Genomic DNA, 19,808 nt, shown 5'->3' on the forward strand with positions numbered 1-19,808 from the left:
AGACTAAGTGCTATTGCATTATCTTTTTAGAACGAATGTGTGTATCTACTGTATTTACTAGTCCTTTAAGTAGAGAGTGAGGAGCATTAATCCTGCCCCCTTTTAAGCAAGTAATTTATCTTGTAGATTATATATTTACTATGGAAAAAACTGTTTATTTGACTTGAGATAGATTGGAGTGTCTGGTTGGCTGGATGTAGAAAGGAGGTTAAGATAGTATCTGAGAAGCTAGATGGAGGAGGGCTGAGAAAGTAGACAGTCAGTCTGGTTTGGTTATTGGGCAGTCTATAGAGTGTATATGTTATTTATTTTCTCTCTCATCTGTGAGCTATTTTAATGTTCTTGAAGCTGTGTTAATACCATAACCTGGTTAGACTATTTGCTCATGTGTAGTGAGCAAGCACTTACAGGGACACATTTGTCTCATAATAAGTCCTGCATTAGTACCTAGACCTGTTCAATTGTTGATTTGAAGACTTCTTGATTTGTACAGTGTATAAGTAAGTGTGCCTTTTTCATTTTTGTATTGTATGATGATCTTGCTTGACAATTAAAGGTAACACTGTATCACGTGCTAATTTCTTCCAGTTCAATGTATAGATAGTTTGTGATGTATAACGATTTGTTATTCATGTACGGTTATAGAAAGAAAATAAATTAAATTCTGTCAAAGTTATTTCTGTCAGGAGCTGTATAATGAGGCCCAGGAAGGCTGAAATGTACGTCTGTGGTTTGTTGATTTATTTCATTCAAATAATTATCTGGTATTTTGGGGCTGTCATTTTCGCCACAATCTACAAGATATTTCTCCTTTGTGAGCAGAGTAAGCTAACTTAAAAAGGGACAGTCAAGTCCAAAAAAAACTTTTATTTATCAGATAGGGCTTGTCATTTTAAACAACTTTCAAATTTACTTTTATCAACAATTTTGCTTTGTTCTCTTGGTATTCTAGTTGAAAGCAAACCTAGGAAGGCTCCTATGATAATTTCTAAGTCCTTGAAGGCCGCCTCTTTTTTATTTGCTTTTCACAACAGGGGAGAGCTAGCTCATGTAGGCCATATAGATAACAATGTGATCACGCCCGTGGCTAGTGGCAGACACTGCACTAATTGGCTAAAATGCATGTCAATAGATAATAACTAAAAGTCATGTGATTAGGAGCGGTCAGAAGATGCTTAGATACAATTTAGTCACCAAAGTAAAAAAAGTGTATTAGTATAACAGTGTTGGTTATGCAAAACTGGGGAATGGGTAATAAAGGGATTATCTATCTTTTTAAACAACAAAAAAGCTGGTGTTGACTGTCCCTTTAAGTGGCACAGAATTGTTTTTCAGTTGTACATTATTTGTTGAGTGTGTCTCTTTCTTTTCTATCCTTTTTATTTATATACCAGCAACCCTCTCCCAAACCATGACAATCCTGTTGATTATTTTTTTTTACCCAAACCCCATTAAAAAAGGTCACAATAAACTTGTCTTCCTATTACTTTCAATGAAAAGCACAATCATCAATCATTGTAATCTTGTCACAAGTACTTGTGGACTGTCACTATGCCTGTGCAAAGCCCTATTTAACTATATCTGCTTTAACTCCTTGCACCAATTGGACGTAGATATGTGTGACACAGTACTTTGTCCAGCGTACTGTGTTAATGTAGGACATATGTCCAACACTGTGGAAAAGGATGTGGTCCTGCTGTTAGCATTGACAGTGAGAGCCGCAACCAAGGGGCAGAAGGCATCTGCCTTCATATGGTAAGGGATCACGGATTGTGTCACAGTGGTGCCTTGGGTGGTGTGGGAGGGAAGGAGGGTGGGTGGTAAGGAAGGTGGGGGTTCCTACACTACAGAAAAGGAGTTGTAAGGGGAGAGGGAAGGATTAGTCCCTAAACTATGGAAAAACTGGCTAAGAGGGTCCCTACACTACAGAAAGGTGAATGCTTGGAGGAGGGGGGATCCCTAAAATTACAGAAATAAAAACGAACTAAATAAATAAAAATTACAAAAAACTTCCAGACTGGCTGCCAAGGCCTAAGATGGCAGCGACAAGTGGGAGGTGGGAGGGTTACAGAGCTTTTTGTGAGGAATCAGGGGGTTGAGAGAGTAGGCAAGAATCTACAAATAAAAAAAAAAAAGAAAAGAAACTACAAATATAACAAAAATAAAATAAAAAAGGCCGTGCACTGTCTGCCAGTACCTAAGATGGTGGTGAACAGTGGGGAGGGACGATTGTTGTTTGGGAGGGATGAGGTAAGGAAAAGAGAGGTGGCAGATGAGAGGGTAATCCCCGCACTACAATAAATATTATTGTGTTATGATTACACAAGCGGTAAAAAACTTCAGTGAGAGAGTCAAAGTTCTTTAAAAAAGTTAACAATTTTTTTTTTATATGATCACATTTAGTGGTCAAATGGTAGCACAAAATATTCCAAAATAGGTCTAGATCAACCTTTAGTTATATATATATATATATATACTGTACAAACAGTTCTGGGTACATGCACTCTCACAACCTATCATCAACTGCCAGGGTGCTCTCAGGGAGTATACAATAGCAAATGATTCAAAGCACTCACTGGTCTTCTGCCATCAAACTTGAAAAATTTATTAAATGTCGTTTCGGGACATATAGCGTCAGAAGAAGGGACGCCATATGTCCCGAAACGTCACTTAATACATTTTTCAAGTTTGATGGCAGAAGACCAGAGAGTGCTTTGAATCATTTACTATTTTATATATACTATATATATATATATATATATATATATATATATATATATATATATATATATATATATATATATATATATATATCTATCTATCTATATATATATATATATATATATATATATATGTAGCTAGATAGATAGATAGTTTTCATAAGTAAATAATAAAAGAAACAAAATGGCTCAATGGCTCTATTTCTGATTTGTGATAACAAAAATGCTGAAAAAAATTCTGGTAGTTTGGGTCAAACGTGTACACTCTTTCAATAGTAGAATTTAATTTGCACGGGTTAAACATAAATAATTTGCCACATTTTGTCAACATTGATACCTTATATAGTGGTTTAAATTAGGGGGACCCTAAAATATCCCAGCCCAAAGAAATAAATACCAAGTGTGACCCCTGCAGAAATAATCCTATTCTCAGCCCCCTACCTTAATAAACACTTACCACGGTGCTGCAATGCAATGAATCCTAACTGAACCAGTCTCCCTCCACAAATATTTTAAGCCCCACTTATACAACATCAGTCCACTTCAACACTGGCCTCATTACAGGACCCGCTTATAACCTTGTCTGTTATCCTAACCCATCCTCCCTACATGACGCCCCTCCAATCCAAACATCCCAACATCAGATTAGCCTCTAAGGGTAAGAAAGAGGAATTTTAGAGACTTTACTGCTGTGGCCTAGGAGGAACAGAAGATTGACAGTGCTGGACGGTGGATTAAAATATGAAATTACTTTAAGGTTCCTTTTTTATTTTTTTAGGGGGATCCAATGATAGGAAGAGTAGGCCCTAAGGTTTTGGGGGTGGTAACATTTTATTTATGGGGCAATCATTTAGGGGGCCAAAGTAGGGTAAGTGGGGTAAGCCAGTAACTTATAGTTGCTACAAAAATGTATACACCTTGAAGATGAATAATGTAACTGCCTTTAAGAAAATAATTGTAGATTTATCCACTTGCAAAAAAAAACAGCATTGAACTTTTAACGCATTGTACGTGGAATGAGCTTATAACTAAGGTTATCATCTCTGCATTTGTCTTTAAACACCTAAGAATATACTAAAAAAGTAGTAGCTGTGAACATTACAAATCAGTATAAAAAAATGGAAACCTAAAGGAGTTTCTGCTGGTAATTTTAATAAAGTTTGATGCATACATTAATGTAAGGGCATTTGATCCAAGGCTACAATTTTTAATTATTTTTAGCAGCTCAGTTGTATAAAAAAGAAATTAATTTCAGATAAAATAACTGACACTCTGCAGCAATAAAACCAATCAAGCATTATATTGTCAATAAGAGCAATTGCCAGAAGGATTTATTCAGTTCTTCGCAGCCCTCGTACTATAAGAACCACTTGATTGGAGTACAGAAAGATCTCTTTAGCTATCACTTTGAATCATTAACCAGTTTGGGGGCCATAAAAGAGGTCACCACCCACCAAATTTTTGTAGAGCATAGTGATCTCTCAACAAAATCAAAGAACGTTCTTTTTTTCACATTTTTTTGTTTTGTTTGTCATCTGTTGAGCCAGAAAAGCCATATTTATGTTATAGCTGTACAAATTTAAATGATATTTCTTTCATGTAATTGGCAAGAGTCCATGAGCTAGTGACGTATGGGATATACAATCCTACCAGGAGGGGCAAAGTATCTCAAACCTCAAAATGCCTATAAATACACCCCTCACCACACCCACAATTCAGTTTTTACAAACTTTTCCTCCTATGGAGGTGGTGAAGTAAGTTTGTGCTTAGATTCTACATTGATAAGCGCTTCTCAGCATTTTGAAGCCTGATTCCTCTCAGAGTACAGTGTATGTCAGAGGTATGTGAAGGTAGTATCACCTATTGAATGCAATGGTTTTCCTCACGGAAGATCTATTTAATAGGTTCTCTGTTATTCATCTCCTACCTCCCTTTTTCAGATTGACGATATACTCTCATATTCCATTACCTCTACTGATAACTGTTTCAGTACTGGTTTGGTTATCTGCTATATGTGGATGGGTGTCTTTTGGTAAGTATTTATTTATTTATAAAATATTTTACCAGGAAGGATACATTGAGATTTCTCTCGTTTTCAAGTATGTCCTGGGATCACAAAACATTGCATTGATACAATAGGGTACAATAAAATACAAAAACAATAATAATAATACACATTATATGCAAACATTTAACATAGAGCAGGTACGAAATATTTAATCAACCATGACAGGAGCATTCTGTTTTGAGATATATATAGAGGGATCTCTTAAAGGATTTTAGGCTTGGGGAAGTTTTTAAAGTGTGAGGGAGGTCATTCCATAATTGTGGTGCTCTGTAGGAAAAGGAGGATCGAGCTGCTTTCTTTTTGTATTGAGGCAAGCTAAATAATGTGCTGTTATTGGATCGGAGGTTATAGGAGGTGGGAATAGCAGGGGAGAGCATTCTGCTCAGGTAGGGTGGTAGCTTCCCAGAAAGGCTCTTAAACACAAGGCAGGAAAGATGGGGGGTGCGTCTTGATTCCAGCGACAGCCAGTTTAGTTCTTTTAGCATGTCACAATGGTGGGTCCTGTAGTTACATTGTAGCACAAAGCGGCAGAACGAGTTATACAATGAATTTAGTTTATTAAGGTGAGTGAGTTTGCGGTGCAGGTGCATATACTATGTCCCCATAATCCAAGATAGGTATCAGCATTTGCTGTACAATCTTTTCCTTTACTGTAGGGCTGAGGCAAGATTTGTTTCTGTACAGGGCACCTAGTTTTGGATAAAGTTTAGAGGCAAGTTTTTCTATGTGGAGTCCAAAGGATAGATTGGGGTCTAACAACATACCTAAGTATTTAAAAGAGTGGACTGCGGTCAGCGTGCAATTGGATTTTGTTTTGATGCGAAGATGGGAATTTTGTAATTTTTGTATTTTAGGTCCCGTTACAAAGATCATTGTGACAGTTTTGTCAGTGTTTAGGAAGAGTTTGTTTTTCGAGATCCACTTTTCTACCTCTGTGAGCTGGTCTTGGAGCACTGCTTCAACCTGCGGCAGATCAGATTTGTTTGCATAGATTACCGTGTCGTCTGCGTACATGTGTATAGTTGAGGATTTGCAGACATTAGGCAAATCATTTATAAATAATGTGAATAATAGGGGGCCGAGAATGGAACCTTGGGGAACACCACACGACTGGGAGAGGGAGGGAGTCACTGTTAGAAACAGAGACATATTGTGATCGATCCGATACATATGATTTAAACCAGGTTAACGGGCGATCAGCAATACCAGAGTTTTTTAGTTTGAGAAGTAGTATGTCATGGTCCACTGTGTCAAAAGCCTTTACAAAATCAAGGAAAATAGCTCCAGTTAGGTCTCCTTATTCCATGCCAGTTTGGATGTCATTGCAAACTTTTAGGAGGGCAGTTGTAGTGGAGTGATTCGGTCTAAAACCTGATTGATCAGGGGTCAGATAGTTAGAAAGTTGATAATACTAGCATAATTGCATATGGACAATACAGGGAGCAATGATATAGGACGATAGTTAGAAACCAAGGTTAACTCCCCACTTTTATGAATAGGCACTACTCTTGCAGTTTTCCAGATTTTGGGTATGTATTCAGACACCAAGGATGCGTTAATTAGGGTTGTGACAGGCTTAGCAATTGCCGGCGCACTGAGCTTCAACAGCATTGCTGGGATTTGATCAGGTCCTGACTGGTTTTTCATTTTTAGATTATTGAGGTGTTTCTTAATGACATTGAAGGGTACAGGTCTAAAATTGAACATTTCTTTATTGGGGCTTTGCTGTTTTAGTGGGGCCTGATCCACATTTGTAGCTTCAGGATGCGTGCCATTTATTAGTTTGTCAATCAGGGTGGTGGAGCATCCGACAAAATAATTGTTAAAGGCATTTGCTACTTCTAAGGGGAGTTGCAGGTTTTTGTTATCCACATTGACAGTGGAGGGAGTGGATTGGTGGATTTTGTAAGTTATTTATGAGTTTCCAAAACTTTCTAGGGTTAGATATATTATTGTGCAGATTTTCACAGAAATATTGTGCCTTAGCCAATTTTGTTTGTTTAGTACATATATTTCGCCATTGTCTATATACACAGTGATCATTCATAGAGCCAGCATGCTTGAACTTTGACCACAACGAATCCTGAAATTGGTACATTTGAATGAGGTCAGCTGTGATCCAATTCAAGTGTGCTCCTTTTACTCTCACCTTACGCAGCGGTGCATGTAAATTCCAAACTTGTAGGAGTTCAGATTGAAAGAATTCAACTGCAGAGTCTAGATCTGGGATTAGGTTTAATCTGTGCCAGGGGAGGTTCTTGATGTCATTTAGAAATGATTGAAGATTAAATTTTTTGAAGGACCTGGTTATTTTAACCTTGGGAGAGGATTTAGTAGCCTTTATTTTGTGCACACACAGTACACTAAGCAGTGGTCACTGAAATTGTTAGGGAGAACACCTGCCTCCTGGATTCGGTCGGGAGAAGTGGAGAGAATCCAGTTGAGCAGGGTATGATTATAGCTTTTGATGTTTATGCGAGTTGGGGAGGAGATTAATTGCGTTAGCTGCAAAGATTTAAACACCGAGTGACAACTGTTATTTTTTGGATTCAGCCAATCGATGTTAAAATCTCCAAAAATCAAAATTTCACTTTTTGGGTTTTGAGTCATGGATTCACTAAGGAGCTGTGCTATGTCCGAAATGGAATGCACAGGGGAGCTAGGTGGGCGGTAGATTCCTGCAACAATGATTGATTTACTGCACGGGATCTCAATTTTGCCAGAAAGGAAATCAAAGGTGGCAGGAGAGCTAGATTTTTGTATGGGGGTGAACTTTGTGGAGTTGTCAACATAAATTACAATGCCGCCTCCTCTCTTTGCTCTGTCAATTCTATGGCATGAATACCCATGTATTGCAATGGCAGAGTCAGGCAGTGGCGTCACTAGGGGGGTGCGGGCCGCACCTGGGTGACACCCTCCAGGGGGTGACACCAAAAAAAAAAAATTTTTTTTTTTTTTTTTTTTTATATTTTATTGAAATTCAAAGAAATACAATGTTGAGATGCATAGATTATTTTATTAGAGGCTGGCATTTGTGAACATTAGTGGGACTGGGGAAGTTGTAGACACACAATTTTTTTGCCCCTTGAGCCAGTGCTGCAATTTCAACAAATAGTTTTCCCGGCTGCTTTTGCTTGTTTGTACTTTGCTCCTCCCCTGCCTAATTTCACAATGAATATTGTGGGTGTGCCGTGGGGCTTGCAAAGTTGCGCTGCTAGCCTAAACCTGCCTGTCTATCTGTGCTCACTGCTTAGTGACATGCGGCCCAGGGCTGTGCACTGACAGACTTGGAACAGAGTCAGAGAGCAGAATTTTCATAGTTTGCGCGCCTAAACCATTTCTTCAGTGATTTATTTTAGAGTGCTCTGTTTATCTTTCATTTGATGTTCTGCTGAGCCAGGGAGCAGCTCTAGGCATGAGCTTCATAATTAATGCAGTGCAGTTTACATATTTTGTATGTGTGTGTCTGAGTTTTTGTGTGTGTGTTTTTGTGTGTGTGTCTGAGTGTGTCTCCGAGTGTTTGTGTGTGCATCTGAGTATGTTTTTAAGTGTGTCTGAGTGTTTGTATGTGTGTTTGCCTGTGTTTTTGTGTGTGTCTGCTTTCTGGGGGGGGGGTGACACCATGACTTACCGCACCGGGTGACACCAACCCTAGTGACGCCGCTGGAGTCAGGTATTTTTGCAGTTAGCCATGATTCAGAGATCACAATGATTTTTGGCTTGTATTGTAAACACCAAGCTTGCAGTGCATCGATTTTTGGAAATAAGCTGCGTATATTACAGTGCACAAAGGAGAGGCCTTTTTTAGCTGGAAGGCTAGGAATGGAATTTGCTGGGGGACCAGGGTTAGACTCTACATCATTTGCAAGGGTAAGTAGGAAAAGGAATAGGAATTTGGACATAGTTTTTGTTTGGCTATATAGTGAATGGCATACTTTATAATTTTGTGAGGTGGGGGTAGGAGGGCTATTTTTTATAACTCTCCACCAGCACTCAGCAGATAAGTTACAGCAACAGAGCAGGCCATGGTGTATGATAATTTGTTTTCCAGTTTGAGGTGGGTGCTTATGCCCGGTAATGAAGTGAACAAAATTGGAGTGAGAAAAGGGTTGTCACGAATATTAGTATGGTCATATTTTGATACATGTTAGTGCTATGAGGTGTGTAGATGAAAATAAATCAAAAATAGTACAATATAAAAAAAGAAATATATATATATATACACACATATATATATATATATATATACACATATATATTCACACACTATTGATGTGGGATATATAGCTATTTGTAGGGAGAGAGGGTATGTATTCTAAAGGGTTAAGTGAATGGAAGGATGTGCTGATTAGTGTTTGCAGCTGTCAGTTTAGGAGAATGAAAGGTGTGTGGGTGACTATTTATAAATGGGGGTATAAAAGTATGTTTTCATTACTTAAGAATCTCTCAACTATGGTTTGGCACTTTATGTATTAATATAAAGTTCTAAATATATGTATTGTACTTATATTTGCCATGAGGTTTATGTATATTTCCTTTTGCAGACTGTCAGTTTCATATTTGGGAAAAGCATTTTTTAGGGAAAAAAAATTCTTACCTGGGCTATAATCTTTTTTCAAATTGACTGTTTTTCATTAAATTTTGCCGGCAAAATTAGGCTTGCGAATGCGCAAAATACCAAAGTATATTGCGTCATTCTTGGCGCAAGATTTTATGGCACGAAGTTACGTTCGATGACGCAAAATTCGTAATTTCCTTTCACAAGGTTGCGTCTTCAATGACGCAAGTGTGTCATTTCCGGATGTTTTTAGTGCAAAAAAAAAATATTTCTGTTGTGCGTCATGCTTGGCGCTAAATATTTTCATTATTTAAAACCCCATTCCTATATGCCTCTTGCCTTTTTCTCTATCAGAGGGCAGTGCTGTTTGCATTTTTGCCCCATTCCTGAAACTGCCATATAAGGAAATTGATAATTTTGCTTTATATGTTGTTTTTTCTCTTACATGTGCAAGATGTCTCAATCTGATCCTGTCTCAGAAACCACCATTGGAACTCTGCTGCCTGATAACAGTTCTACCAAAGCTCAGTGCATTTGTTGTAAATTTGTGGAGATTATAACTCCAGCTGTGGTATGTAATAGTTGTCATGATAAGCTTTTACATGCAGAGAATGTGTCCATCAGTAATAGTACATTGCCTGTTGTTCCTTCAACATCTAATGTACAAGATATACCTGTAAATTTAATTTTTTTATTGCTGATGCAATTCAGAAGGCTTTGTCTGCCATCCCGCCTTCTAATAAACGTAAAAGGTCTTTTAAAACTTCTCATAAAGTTGACGAAATTTAAAATGACCGACAACATACTGAATTATCCTCCTCTGATGAGGATCTATCTGATTCAGAAGATCCTTCCTCAGATATTGACACTGACACATCTACTTAATTATTTAAAATGGAGTATATTCGTTCTTTATTAAAAGAAGTGTTGATAACATTGGATATTGAGGAAACTAGTCCTCTTAATGTTAAAACTAGTAGACGTTTAAATTCTGTTTATAAACCTCCTGTGGTTACTCCTGAGGTTTTTCCAGTTCCTCGTGCTATTTCTGATATGATTTCTAAGGAATGGAATAGGCCTGGTACTTCTTTTATTCCTTCTTCAAGGTTTATAAAATCGTATCCTTTGCCAGCAGTTAGATTGGAGTTTGGGAAAAGATCCCCAAAGTTGATGGGGCTATTTCTACTCTTGCTAAACGTACTACTATTCATATGGAAGATAGTACTTCCTTTAAAGATCCTTTAGATAGGAAACTTTAATCCTATCTAAGGAAAGCCTATTTATATTCTGGTCATCTGCTCAGGCCTGCAATTTCTTTGGCTAATGTTACAGCTGCACCAACTTCTTGGTTGGAAAGTTTAGCGCAACAGGAAACGGATACTGATTTGTCTAGTATTGTTCGCTTGCTTCAACACACTAATCATTTTATTTGTGATGTCATTTTTGATATCATCAAAATTGATGTTAAATCTATGTCTTTAGCTATTTTAGCTAGGAGAGCTTTGTGGCTTAAAGGGACACTGAACACAATTTTTTTCTTTTGTGATTAAGATAGAGCATGAAATTTTAAGCAACGTTCTAATTTACTTCTATTATCAAATGTTCTTATTCTCTTGGTATCTTTATTTGAAATGAAATAATGTAAGTTTAATTCTGGCCCATTTTTGGTGAACAACCTAGGTTGTCCTTGCTGATTGGTGGATAAATTCATCCACCAATCAAAAACTGCTGTCCAGAGTCTGAACCAAGAAAAAAGCTTAGATGCCTGTTTTTTTATATAAAGATAGCAAGAGAATGAAGAAACATTGCTAATAGGAGTAAATTAAAAAGTTGCTTAAAATTGCATGCTCTATCTGAATCACGAAAGAAAGATTTTGGGTTCAGTGTCCCTTTAAATCGTGGAATGCTGACATGGTATCTAACTCTAGATTACTATCTCTTTCTTTCCAAGGTAATAAGTTATTTGGTTCTCAGTTAGATTCAATTATTTCAACTGTCACTGGGGGGAAGGGAGTTTTTTTGCCTCAGGATAAAAGACTTAAAGGTAAATCTAAAGCTTCTAACCGTTTTCATTCCTTTTGACAAAATAAGGAACAGAAACCTAATCCTTCCCCCAAAGAATCTGGTTCCAATTGGAAACCTTCTTCAAGTTGGAATAAATCCAAACCATTTAAGAAATCAAAGCCAGCCCCCAAGTCTGCAAGAAGGTGCGGCCCTCATTCCAGCTCAGCTGGTAGGGGGCAGATTAAGATTCTTCCAAGGAATTTGGGCAGATTCTGTCCAAAATCAATGGATTTAGAGTATTGTCTCTCAAGGGTAATGAATAGGATTCAGAGTAAGACCGCCTGTGAGAAGATTTTTTCTCTCACGCATCCCAACAAATCCAGTAAAGGCTCAGGCTTTCCTGTAGTGTGTTTCAGACCTGGAGCTTTCAGGGGTAATCATACCAGTTCCATTTCAGGAACAGGGTCTGGGGTTTTATTCAAATCTATTCATTGTCCCAAAGAAAGAAAATTCATTCAGGCCAGTTCTGGATCTGAAAATTTTGTATCGTTATGTAAGAGTGCCAATTTTCAAAATGGTGACTATAAGGACTATTCTGCCTTTTGTTCAGCAAGGGCATTATATGTCCACAATAGACTTACAGGATGCATATTTTCATATTCTGATTCATACAGATCATTATTAGTTTCTGAGATTCTCTTTTCTAGACAAGCATTACCAATTTGTCACTCTTCCATTTGGCCAAGTGACAGCTCCAAGAATCTTTTCAAAAGTTCTCGGTGCCCTATTCTCTGTAATCAGAGAACGAGGTACTGCGGTGTTTCCTTATTTGGGCGATATCTTGGTACTAGCTCAGTCTTAGCATTCTGCAGAATCTCACACGAATCAACTAGTGTTGTTTCTTCAAAGACATGGTTGGAGGATCAATTTATCAAAAAGTTATTTGATTCCTCAGACAAGGGTCACCTTTTTAGGTTTCCAGATCGATTCAGTGCCCATGACTCTGTCTCTAACAGACAAGAGAAGATTCAAATTGGTTTCAGCTTGTCAGAACCTTCAGTCTCAATCATTCCCTTCAGTAGCTATGTGCATGGAAGTTTTAGGTCTCATGACTGCAGCATCAGACGCGATCCCCTTTGCTCGTTTTCACATGAGACCTCTCCAGCTTTGTATGCTGAACCAGTGGTGCAGGGATTATACAAAGATATCACAATAAATATCCTTAAATCCCAATGTTCGACTATCTCTGACTTGGTGGTTCGATCACCATCGTATAATTCTAGGGGCCTCTATTGTTCGGCCAACCTGGACTGTAATTCCAACAGATGCAAGTCTTTCAGGTTGGGGAGCTGTCTGGGGATCTCTGACAGCACAAGGGGTTTGGAAATCTCAAGAGGTGAGGTTACCAATCAATATTTTAGAACTCCATTTTCAGGGCTCTTCAGGTTTGGCCTCTGTTGAAGAGAGAACCGTTCATTTGTTTTCAGACAGACAATATCACAACTGTGGCATATGTTAATCATCAGGGTGGGACTCACAGTCCCCAAGTTATGAAAGAAGTATCTTGGATACTTGCTTGGGCGGAATCCAGCTCCTGTCTAATTTCTGCGGTTCATATCCCAGGTATAGACAATTGGGAAGTGGATTATCTCAGCCGCCAGACTTTACATCCGGGGGAGTGGTCCCTCCATCCAGATGTGTTTTCTCAGATTGTTCGGATGAGGGGTCTTCCAGAATTAGATCTGATGGCTTCTCATTTAAACAAGAAACTTCCCAGATACCTGTCCAGGCCCAGGGATCCTCAGGCGGAAGCAGTGGATGCATTGACATTTCCTTGGTGTTACCAATCTGCTTATATTTTCTCGCCTCTAGTTCTTCTTCCAAGAGTGATCTCTAAAATCATGATGGAACAATTGTTTGTGTTGCTGGTAGCTCCAGCATGGCCTCACAGGTTTTGGTATGCGGATCTTGTTCGAATGTCCAGTTGCCAAATTTGGCCACTTCCATTAAGGCTAGACCTGTCTCAAGGTCCGTTTGTCCAACAGGATCTCAAATCATTAAATTTGAAGGTATGGAAATTGAACGCCTAGTGCTTAGTCATAGAGGTTTCTCTGACCCAGTGATTAATACTATGTTACAGGCTCGTAAATCTGTTTCTAGGAAGATTTATTATCGAGTTTGGAAGACTTATATTTCATGGTGTTCTTCTCATAAATTCTATTGGGATTCTTTTAGAATTCCTAGAATTTTACAGTTTCTTCAGGATGGTTTGGATAAGGGTTTGTCTGCAAGTTCCTTGAAGGGACGAATCTCTGCTCTTTCTGTTTTATTTCCCAGAAAGATTGCTTAGCTTCCTGATATTCACTGTTTTGTACAGGCTTTGGTCCGTATCAAGCCTGTCATTAAATCAATCTCTCCTCCTTGGAGTCTTAATTTGATTTTGAAGGCTTTACAGGCTCCTCCATTTGAGCCTATGCATTCTTTGGACATTAAACTACTTTCTTGGAAAGTGTTGTTCCTTTTGGCCACCTCTTCTGCTAGAAGAGTTTCTGAATTATCTGCTCTTTCTTGTGAATCTCCTTTTCTGATTTTTCATCAGGATAAGGCGGTTTTGCGGACTTCATTTAAATTCTTACCTAAGGTTGTGAATTCTAACATTAATCGAGAGATTGCTGTCCCTTCTTTGTGTCCTAATCCTAAGAATTCTTTGGAGAGATCCTTATTTTTTGGATGTGGTAAGAGCTTTGAAATATGTCGAAGCTACTAAAGATTTCAGGAAGACTTCTAGTCTATTTGTTATCTTTTCTGGTTCTAGGAAAGGTCAGAAGGCTTCTGCCGTTTCCTTGGCATCTTGGTTAAAGCTTTTTATTAATCAAGCTTATTTGGAGTTGGGGTTAAGCCCCGCCTCAGAGAGTTACAGCTCATTCTACTAGATCAGTCTCTACTTCGTGAAGCTTCAGTTGATCAGATTTGCAAAGTAGCAACTTGGTCTTCTTTGCATACATTTACTAAATTCTACTGTTTTAATGTATTTGCTTCTTTGGAAGCAGTTTTTGGTAGAAAAGTTCTTCAGGCAGCTGTTTCAGTTTAATTCTTCTGCTTATGTTTTAAGTTTTTTTCTTTTATTTAAGAGAAAAAACTTATTTTTTTGGTTGTGGATTTAATTTTTTCAGCGGAAAATGCTGTTTTTATTGTATCCCTCCCTCTCTAGTGACTCTTGTGTGGAGTTCCACATCTTGGGTATTGCTATCCCATACGTCACTAGCTCATGGACTCTTGCCAATTACATGAAAGAAAACATAATTTATGTAAGAACTTACCTGATAAATTATTTTTTTTTCATATTGGCAAGAGTCTATGAGGCCCACCCTTTTTATGGTGGTTATGATTTTTTTTGTATAAAACATAATTATTTCCAAATTCCTTTGTTGATGCTTTTTACTCCTTTCTTTATCACCCCACTACTTGGCTATTCGTTAAACTGAATTGTGGGTGTGGTGAGGGGTGTATTTATAGGCATTTTGAGGTTTGGGGAAACTTTGCCACTCCTGGTAGGATTGTATATCCCATACGTCACTAGCTCATGGACTCTTGCCAATATGAAACAAATTAATTTATCACGTAAGTTCTTACATAAATTATGTTTTTATGAGTTTATCTTTTAAACATTTGACATTTTCTGTGTAATTCATCCAGGTGTTTTGTGTACCATTGACCATGTGAAAGGGACATTAGAAACATCTTTTTTTAACCTCTAAAAACATGGAATTTTAATATATTATGTTTTTTTTTTTAAATATTTGTTTGTTCTTATGCTTGTGGAGTATGTCATTACCCACCAGTAGAGCTGCATATCTTCCTTATCAGCCAGTAGTTTTCTACCCACAAACCAGCTGTGTGCAAAGATGCACATCTTGTTAGCTTCTTTAAGATCAACATAAACAGATTTTAACAAAAATATTTTTTATCTACATGTTTTTTTATCTAGTGATCTTTGATATGAATGATAAAAATATGTTTTATGTGCGTCTATTGTCCTTTTAATGCAGGAGACATGGCAGCAATGCCTTTATTGAAAGAACAATTTTGCTGACAGAATAACAATAAAGATATATTCTCAAGGAGAGAGCAATTGTTGTGTGACATTTGCAGTTCCTGCTATAACTGTTAACTTGATTTACCTATCCAAGAGCCAACAGCACTAGTACTACAATAAAATGTATACAAAGCTTCAACTAATGTTGGATCCAAGAAGGCCTAAGGAAATAAAGTGCAGAACTTGATACATCTCCTGGTTCTTATCGAAGATCTGATATACTAAGACATCTATTGATGTGATTACTATTTTGAGGGTAGAAAAAAAATATATCCAAAAGTTTTGGTTTAATGTGTAACAGAAAAGTATTTGAGACTCCTGAGCAGAGCAAACTCAGGTTTTGAAGACATCTGCCAGTAAACCACCAGTATTTAAAAGATGCAATCAAGTGCAAGTACCTACAGGAATTAGAGGCCCTAAGCCTGTTATACAGTTTACTGTTCTATGGATTTTGTGACAGTTAAACAGAAACAGACAAGGATAGAAATATCAAGGACATTAGAGGTTCTGAAGACATTTGTCTTACAGTGTGTCTTCTGAGAACACCAAGGGCAAATAATACGCACTCTCTTCCTGTGAGTTCTAGATAAATAACCTGTGGTAAACTGTACAAATTGATATTTGGGTGATGGCTACCAGTGTGTTACTATACAGTAAGTTATTTCTCCTAGTATGCAAGCAACAAATTAGTGGTTGGTGTATACATTATCACCTAGTGCCTAGTAAAAAGTTAACATCTCAAATATTATTTAGTGTGTCATTTTACATATTGAGTTTTTAATTCACATTAAAAAAAGATCTCAGTTAATTTAAATGGACAGTGTACACCTTAGTCATTTGAAAGTCTTACCTTAGATTAAGCTGCAAATAGTTTCCTGCACCCCTTTCTATATCATGCAGCAGGAATGGTAAAAAGGTTATTTTAAAATGAATATATTATTTCTGGCCACTTTGAAATGGCTGCCAAGTTCCACCCACTGATGACATCATGGTCTGGGATGCATATGGCATCCAATCACAAAAGGCTCACTAGATGGATTCAACAGACTTCAATACTATTTAGCAGAATCCCTAGAAGTAGCCCAGATCATGATGTCGTCAGTGGACAGAGCTTGGCAGCCATTTAAAAGTGACCAGTAACAATAGACATTCTAAAAAAATTTTTTTTACTGTTACTGCTGCATGATATATAAAGGTGTGCAGGAAGCTATTTGCATCTTAATCTAAGGTAAGACTTTAAGATGACTAAGGTGTAGACTGTCCCTTTAATATATGTATAAAATTTTGTTTTCATTGAAGGTTACATTTTTTTTATTTCAAACTTACATGCAATATAATTTATTGATTTTCCAGTCCTGAAAACTAAAAAAAAAAAACAACAAAAAACAACACATGACAAGCTATACAAGTCTAAATTTGCAGCAATATGTTTTCCCCTAAATGATTGTGCTACCTTATGCATATATTATTTACAATTAACAGAAATGTACTAACTTTGCATATGTATTCCTGATGTTGCAACACTACGACCCACTGCCTAAATTATTTTCAGACCTGCCAAATAAACTTGTCATGCTTTAATATAATTTATATTAGAACTGTGCCAGAAAAAGATAAAAGTGCTATTGTGAAGTCAAATTCCAAGGCTAAACATAGGTTTAGTATATATTTATAATAATTAAAAAAAGAATAAATTAAAACACCACCCAAAAAGTATTATTTTTACCTGGTATGAACTGTATAAGCAATTCTTTTTTAGCACTTATTTTACATTAGCCTAATAGCAGTATGCAATTGGTGAAAAAGACATTCTAAAATCATGATTGGTGCGTTCAACTGCATCACAATACTAAAATAATCATTTCAGGGAAGGATTTTAAAACTACAGACATTACCGTGTGCTTTGTTAAGAAAAAATGTATATGTGAGGGCAAATCTTATGAACTTTCAATTGCAATAACAACTAACCTATAAATTAGTACTACTGTATAGTATAAGTAATAAATCATTTTCAATAAATGATGCAGCTTATATATTAACAAAGTGCAAAATAGAAAATATTTCATATAAAGAATACCATCATTTAATGGCTAAAGCAACTGTCACGGATACCGGGCTGCAAGGGTTAAACCCCTACCCCCTACAACCTCATCCCTGTTGTTTCTCAGTGGTTTTGACCTCCTCAGAGCAACCACCATCCCTGGAAGCTGTTTGTTTGCTTTGTGTTGGCTTGTTTTTGTGTTAAGAGAAGAGCTTGTCTATGACCGGGAAAACCCTCCTAGGCTGGCCGTGCTCCTGGAACTCCCGGTCAGCCACAGAAGAGCAGGACAACCGCTAACTTTACCCCTGGTCACTCCAGCAACCATGTGCCCCAGAGCTCCGCTCTTTTGGGGATTAGTAGCCCCTAAGGAGGACAAGAGGTGGGGGAATTACTGCAGGGTAGCTCCTTTGGGAACTGGGGTTTTTGGATACCCCTAACCCCATAACTTCAACGGACTGTAACTCTGGTCCAGTAACAAATCATGCTGATTTTTGGACTGTGGCATCTGGGGACCGAGAGCTTTAAAATGACACTCTGGAATCACCCCGAAACCGCCACCCCTGGGTCCTGGGCCTGTGGCTTCTATGGAGATATCATCCTGTCTGGAGGGGCGGGAATGGCAGGAAAATTGGGGCATTGTCCAGCGTCTTATCAAGATGAGTTGTGTGTATAAAAGATGTGTGTGTTTCTCCTGTTTCACCTGAATGCTAGTATGTCTAGTTATTTGGGTGGGCTCCTGCTAAAATCACTTCCCTGGGCTACATAGCAGTCTGTTTCATGCAGAGGAAGGACACTCTGGCAGAGTTACCTAGTCTGGGTAGCCAGAGTCTGCCACAGGGTGGGACCCTGAGTACTGGTGCTGTCGGGTATCAGGGGTGACTACAGGCTGTGGTCACTTGCCAGCTACATAGCTGCAGTTGGCAGGGAGGAAGCAGGACCCGTTTGGCAGAGCTACCCAGTCGGGGTAGCCGGGGTATCCGTCACAGCAACTATATCATTGATACTGTAAAATTCAATGGGCAGATACAATAAAGATTGAGCTGAAAATAGGGAAATGTAATATGTTAAATCATGAAGAAACTTGCAATGTATAGTGATAAGGTCATTAGATTGGACAGTCTCTTCAGCTTGAATGATATCAGACTTAAAAGGGACATTCCAGCCAAAATTGGAATCCACATAGATGCATTTCAGTTTTGAAAATAAGCTTTTTTTGTAATATACATGTATTAGCAAAAATGCTTCTTATAAAAGCTATAGCTGTTTTAAAAGTGTATTTAAATATGCACCGTGCACCAGCATTTTTAACACAACACTTGCTCAGAGAGTCTATAGTGCTTGTACCATCTGGTAATGACTCCATTTGTTAATTGCTGACATGATACAAGACCCACTGGCACTTTGAGCAGCAAGAGTATTTAAAATGCTGGTGCACTGAGAATATCTTGTTATGCTTCACGTGCACGTGCATGTGCAGAGAAAAATGTTAACACTAAGACAGTGATAACTTTTACTAGAAGCATTTTTGCCAATACAACAACACTCAAGAAAACCAATAGACGATCCCCAATGCCGATGAAACCTAAAGGTCTCCTCAAATACCCAATAATTAACAGAATTATTGGATGGTTCAAATTAAAATGAAAACCTTTAAGTGATGGTAAACTTTTGTTGAGATGGACTTTAACTGATTTGGCATTCTAATACCCTGTGCACCGACCACACACTTCAATTTGTTTTTATTTTTGAAAACTAATAGTTTTGACTGTTCTCCAATCGGCGTTCTAGCCGTACGGCACTCCCACAAGTCTTTTGTAGCTAGAGCACCAGTTGGAGAACAGTCAAAACGGTTAGCTCACAAATGAGTCTTGAAGTGAGCGGCCAGAGCATGGGGTATTAGAATGGCCCAACTAGATTAAAAAGTAAGTTACAGCGCATCTTCATTAGAAGTGATCAATTAAAGTCCATCTAAAATATTGCTTACATTCCTGAACTGATTTTAAAACATCACTTTAAAACTATGTTCCCAAATGGTTAATTTGATAACCAATCAGAATTGCTTTAAAGAAAAAAAAAAAAAGATAAAGAGGAGGAAACCCCAAACTGGGTCCAGACCTAACAATGAAGAAGAGGATCATGATGGAGCATGCTGACCAGAAGAGGTTAGAGATAGACAACACTAGAAATGGATTGCAATAGTACAATTATTACTATATAGGGTTTTAATTTAAAGTTGTAATGCCCTGTGTTTAGTTATTCAAATAAAGTAGGTATTAAAAGGGTAATTAACTTTTTTTTAAATACTAGAAGACATTATGTCA

Source organism: Bombina bombina, chromosome 4 (assembly GCF_027579735.1).
Source record: "Bombina bombina isolate aBomBom1 chromosome 4, aBomBom1.pri, whole genome shotgun sequence".
NCBI lineage: Eukaryota > Metazoa > Chordata > Amphibia > Anura > Bombinatoridae > Bombina > Bombina bombina.